This window comes from Sarcophilus harrisii, chromosome 2 (assembly GCF_902635505.1).
Source record: "Sarcophilus harrisii chromosome 2, mSarHar1.11, whole genome shotgun sequence".
Taxonomy (NCBI): domain Eukaryota; kingdom Metazoa; phylum Chordata; class Mammalia; order Dasyuromorphia; family Dasyuridae; genus Sarcophilus; species Sarcophilus harrisii.
In genome coordinates this window covers 33,844,830-33,851,056 of record NC_045427.1, presented here as the reverse complement: position 1 = coordinate 33,851,056, position 6,227 = coordinate 33,844,830, and the positions used below count along the sequence as shown (strand labels likewise).

Below are 6,227 nucleotides of genomic sequence, written 5' to 3'. Positions count from 1 at the left end.
AGTGAGAGACATCTGATTGGTGGATCAGAGTGGGCCCTTGACTGACAAAACATATTTCCCTCAGGATGAGATTCTATTAGACTTTTCCCAGAGTCCCAAGGGAGGATCAGTCCAGTCAGAACCAGATCATCTTCTCTGCCTCCTGGAGTTCAAAAGTTTTCCAGCAGAGGGAGATAGTGGGGCAGATCCACAAGCACAGTCAGTGGAGGTAGATCCAAAGCCTACAAGCTATGAGCTCCTGCCATGTTTGCCACCTCCCCAGAGCTTGGCCATTGGGAGTCTAGTCCTGGGGCAAGAGAAAACTTGTTCTTCATTTATCCACAGTCAGCTGCAACCATTACTATGGATCAATAAATACAATACTGTATTTGCCCTTGAGGTCACAAATGTGAGGACACCAGAATGAGACTTTTCCTCCAGAGCCAGCCTCAGCCAGTGTGACTTAGTGTGGTTTACAAAGTGCCTGAGAAGAAGCTCCTCCCAGATCTGGGGCTCCTTTTGCATCTGGACCCCAAGGGAGCTGCAGGGAGCCCTGCCCAGCACATAAAAGCTTTCTCGCTCCTTCCTGCCCCCTCAGGGTTCTGAGTGCTCTCTGCACAGGTCTCTGAAGGCCAGCATGATCTCCCCATGGCAGTTGCTCTGGTTCCTGGTGCTCTGGACTCAGGGTAAGACATAGGAGAGCAATGAAGGAATGTAGAAGATCATAAATTTTCCAGGATGAAAAACCTGATGACCTCTGCATCCAGTGGATAAGCAAGCTTAGACACAATACAGGACAACTGATAACAATCAGGATAAGTGCAGATAAAGGTCCTAATAAAAAACTTTGTGAGATTTATGGGAAAGATGGTTTTTTTCTCTTGTTGATAGAAAATAACACTACTTATCCACCATTTGAGATTTCAGTGGTTTCCACAAAACTCTCATTCCTGTTTTTTTAAGTTCAATGTTCAGAAATTTCTGTCTTCCTCTAATTTTGTTTCTTTCCTAGATTCCCAAGGTGCAATTGTGCTCACCCAGTCTCCAGGTTTCTTGTCCACATCTCCAGGAGAGACAATCACCATCAGCTGCAAGGCCAGTGAGAGTATAACATATAGTCATGACAAATTACATTGGTATCAGAAGAAATCAGGTCAAGCCCCCAGGTCCTCATCTCCTGTGCTAAGAGCCTGGCATCTGGGATGCCTGCCAGGTTCAGTGGCAGTGGGTCTGGGACAGATTTCACTCTCACCATCAGCAGCCTGGAGCCTGAGGATGCTGCAGATTATGACTGTCAGCAGTCTAGGCACTATCCTTTCCCACAATGCTTCAAACCTGAACAAAAACCCCTGCAGGCTGCTCAGTGGATTTAGCTAATAGGGTCCTTTAGCGTCTCCAGGACAGAGCAGCCCTTGCCACCTGGGCAGGCTCCTATCTCACAGTACTTTCCTTTTCTAGTCCCACAGGTCCCCTCCTTTCTAACAAAGCTTTGTCGATCACAAAACTTGTTTGCATAGCTCAGGCAGAAGGGAGGGAGCACAGCCTTGTGGGAAACAAAGGGGAAACCACAAACAGGTTAATGCTGACATTTCAGGTCCTCTTGATATCTTTCCCTCAGTACAAAGTGTTTCTCTTGTTGGGAGTCCAAGTTCCTGTTGAGGAAGCTGTGTGCTAGTTCGTTGTAGCAATGATAGAAACTTATTTGTCTTCAGTCATGTCTGGGTCTTTGTGACCCCCCTGAGCATTTTCCTGACAAAGGTGCTCTAATGGTTTTTCATTTCCTCCTGCAGCTCATGTCACAGATGAAGAAATTGAGGCAAATAGGGTTAAGTGAATCTCCCAGAGTCAAACAGCTAGTATTTAAGATCAGATTTGCACTCAGTAATATGAAGTATTTTTGCATTCTAGCCCAGCAACCCGTCCAGTCACCGCACTACTTGACTGTCATGATATAGACTAGATTGCTTTTTCTCTAGCCCAGGCTACACTGCTCTCACAGGGCTGGGGTCATTATGCCTCCTGCCTGGCCAGGCAAATTCCCTGATTCACCCAATAGCCCTTCCAACTACACACTCATCATTTCCTGCCCTGGAGGACAATGACCTCATTGAGTGACTGAAGTTAGCATGTACTGCTGTGTGGGTTGGAGAGTACATCCCATCAGTCATGGGCGAGTTGCTAGTAGAGTAGGTGACAGGGTCACCCCCTTCACTCACCATCTCTGTTACTTGTCTTTGCTTCAAGGCATCTCTTGGTGGTGTGAACACTCAAGGCCATTTCCATTGCCATTAGGACCAAGGATACTCAAATGATTTTTTTCTCCTACTGGAAGTTTTCCAGTCAGCCTTTGTCATTGAAAAGAAAAGTAGATTGGCTCAGTTTCTAGACTGAACTCTATTATTTGGTCCTTATACTTCACAACATTCCCAATCATATTATACCAATCATTTTGCTTTTAAAATACTAGATACACAGGAAAAGCCCAAACTACATATTGTCCACAACAAAAACATTTTCAAAAGGAGGAAGGCAAAAACTTATTCTTGGAGTCCCTGTAAGCAACTGGCATCATTCACATAAAAGAATCTGAAAAGTTCTTAAAAACATCAATTAAACTTTTTGAAATATGCTTTCAAATTACAGATCGAATTTAGGATCATATTTTTTTAACAAGAAAACCATTATGTATCTAAAGAAACAAACATTCAATCAATTAACCTAAAAGTAAGCCTGTCCCTTTAAATCACAGTTTGCTGCATCTGTAGCAACTTGATAAAAAAACTGCTAAAACACACTTGGGGGAGAGGGGGGGATTCCACATGGCTTCCCTTCTCCCACTTCTTCTTTCTATTCCCAGATCCCTTCCTAATATTTTCTCTTACTTTCTAAAATCATCCAAATCTTGCATTGCTCCTGCAAATCAATCCTTCATAAATCACCTGCATTCTCCTTTGCTTTTCCCTTCAAAACTTATAGTGAATAGCTAAAAACTCCATAAAGCATAACTTACAATGTTACAAATAACCAGTAATTACAAACGTTTCAGAAGGTAACAAACTCTGAACCAAACTAAATACAGCTTTTTTTTTTTTTTAAAGCTTTTTTTCTTCTGCCTGACTGTTCTTCTGAGAGGAATTATCATCTCTCTTATCTGTCCAGACAGAGCTTTTACAGCCCAGCCCAGGCTAAGTTTGCATTTTATTATTCTTTTCCTTCTCTGTAACAAGAGCAGGCTGCTTTTTACTGCCATTCCTTAAATAGACATTTTTTTTTTCTTTTTCCTCTTTAGTAATAAAGATTCCAATATTCAAACAAATTTCAAATCTTATACTCAGAATAAATCTAGCACATGCAAGGCAACAGTAAAATTATTTCCCCCAATTTCAAAATTATAATACCTCTTTAAAATAAATTAGGTTCCCAAAATCATTAATCAAATGTTGCAAACAAACAATTACCAACTCCCCTGCCCAAATTTAGCATTCTTAAACTTTCTGTTCTTTAATTCCATGAAAGTGAGCTTGCTAATAATGATTTTTTTTCTTTTCCTGGGACATTTTTTTTTAGAAGCATACCTAGTTTTCCCACAGGTCAGAGGCCCCATGTTCGGCTATCTACCTCTCTTACTCTATTTTTATCTCACTTTCCAGTATCTGCAATTTCTTATTTCTGTCTGGCCATGAATTGGAGATGTCATTTGTTTAATTTATTAGACAGCTACCATTGTGTTAAGTTTCCAATTTTAACACACGTGCCAATTTAAAGTTATTTAAAAATTAACCAGCACTTTTGATTGTGAAATTTCCTAAAATCTTCCTAGATATTCCAAACTTCTTTTCTTTAGTAAGCCAGGAAAGGGTTAAGCACCAATTTTTTTTCTTCATTTTACCTTGAGATTCTTTAGCATGATTCCACAAACTTAAGTACTGATAACAAAGTTATGGACTTCTTGCTTACAGGAATTTCTAAAGTGCTAGCACACTGCTCTCCTGTTTTTTCAAAACTTTCCAACTTTCAAATCCCTTTCAGTCTATGTTTTTCTCATTCCTACATGCTTAAAATTTCTCATTTCAATATATACTTTCAGCTTTCTGTTCCCCTTTCATGCAAAGCTGCTACAATCAGCCAGAGCCAGAGGGAGATAAAGAGAAAAAGGTTTTCTTTTCTTGCTCTTTCCTAATCGTGAGAAGCCCAAAATTATCTCCCACATTACCTTACCGTGATCAAAGACAAATTCATTCTGAGCAACTCTGAAAGAATTACTACTCTGAATGAATTCCAGTACCCACAATTCAGTCTGATATTTTTCTAAGTCTGCAACATAGAGGCTGAATTCTTATCTCTTACAAGCTTGTTAACTTTTAACACGAAACACTGAATGCAAAGCAGTCATAGACACATAAACATACACAGAACTTTATTTTCACTTTTTACATACAGATTTAAGTCTGATGTACCCAATTATCCTGGGAATATCTGTAATGCTGAAGAAACTGAGCAAGACAGAGATTAGAAACCAATTCAATAGTTTATTAAATGGAGAGAAATACTGGGACCAATGGATCCATGGTTGATCCCAGGGCTAGACCAGACCATCATCTCAAAGAGTCTAGCCCCAAATATCGGGGCAGCAAGCTTTTTATAGAATAACAAGAACAATGACATAATGGAGGTACCTAGGTGGGGATAACCTAATGGAGGGAGGTTACTGATATTCTAATGACATCTAAAATGGATAAACCTTTATCTTGTCAAACATTAAGAAGGAACATCTATAAAACCTTTTTCTCAAACATTAAGAGGGAAAGGTTATAACCTAAGGCAGAATAACTAAATAGGACAATTGGAGAAACTGGGTCACAACATTAAAAGGGAACTTTGGCATCCTCCCAGTTTTCTTCCCTTTTATATCTGGGAAGTTCATGCCAGTCTTTAATTTGCCTCCCAAGAGGGCTGTCAACTGGAAATCCCTGGCTAATGTTCTGGCACAAATTCTTGGATTGCTTCTATCCCATTTTACAACCTAGTCCCAAACCAGGTATCAATGGAGGCCCTTTGTTACCCTCAGGGCCCCCAGTCACCCAAGAGCTTCCTCAGGAAAATCCTTTATCCCTGGGGTAGGCTTCAGTCTCCACCAAACACAAATTTAAGAGGCCTAATCCCTCGGGTCTCCCTCAACCCAGCCAATGGACCCCCAGATTCTGGCGAGCTTACCTCGAGTTTACACATGTAATCTCTTTCAGACTGCACTGCCGGCCATCAGAACTCTACTTCCTTCAGTCTTTAATTCTGCTTTCCACCGAGTACCTCTGCCTCCGGTCGTTGTCTAAGGGGAAGGGAGGCTGCTCACCCAGAGCCAGAGACCATGGAGAAAACTACTCTGTGGGTGCCCCTGTCCCTGTTTGGGGTGCACAGCCATCTCCCCCAAAGACCCCATCCCAGAAGAGCCCCAACTTTTGTGGGACACAAAAGACCCCTACCCAAAATGACTACTAAGAGCTCACTCAAAGTAGAAAGCAGAAAAGGTTGTTTTCTACAGCAAGTCATGAGTGACGGGGCAGTCCCACTTTGAGATAAAGAGACTCACAGCAGGAGGGCCCAAGATTCAGTGGATACATACACTTTTTATAGCTTTTTGTTACAAGAGATTACACCACAAATTAGAAAGCATTAAGAAGCGTGGGGCCTCCTCATGGGATATCGCTGCCAAAAAATGGGAATGGAATGTTTCAGTTTCCCTGAAATTACCTGCCTTGTAGGGAAACCTTAAATCAGCAGATAACTGAGCTGACAGTGTTTAAACTAATAGAGTAAACAATGTCGGACATTGATAAATGCCACCAGTTTAGGTTAGTTAATATGTCTGTAAGTGGCCTAGGTTTAAGTAAATAGAGGCTTACACATAGGTTATAGGGAGATACAGAAATAAGGAAAATAAAATAAAGAAAAAGCATTCACACATCCCTGTAAGTTCTTCATCTCATCTTTCCATTCCACACAGTATTACATATCATTATTTACCCTTGGAAAGGAGCATATCCCCTAATATTTCTACTTTGGTATGGAGCCCAAATTGTCATCCCCACCCCCTCATCTACTTGTGATTCTGGTGAAAGGGAAAGCTCTTTTTGTTACTGAAAAAAATTATATAGCCAGAATGTCACTCCTCTGTCTGCACCCTGTCTCCCCCTCTCTGTCTGTCTCTGTCTATCTCTCTCTGTATCTCTCTTTCCAAACCTAAAACAGTA

General features: G+C 41.1%; 1 pseudogene; it reads left to right on the top strand.

Moving 5' to 3' along the window:
- Nucleotides 1–581: 581 nt before the first annotated feature.
- LOC116421256 lies at nucleotides 582–1,380 on the top strand (annotated as a pseudogene).
- Nucleotides 1,381–6,227: the final 4,847 nt, after the last annotated feature.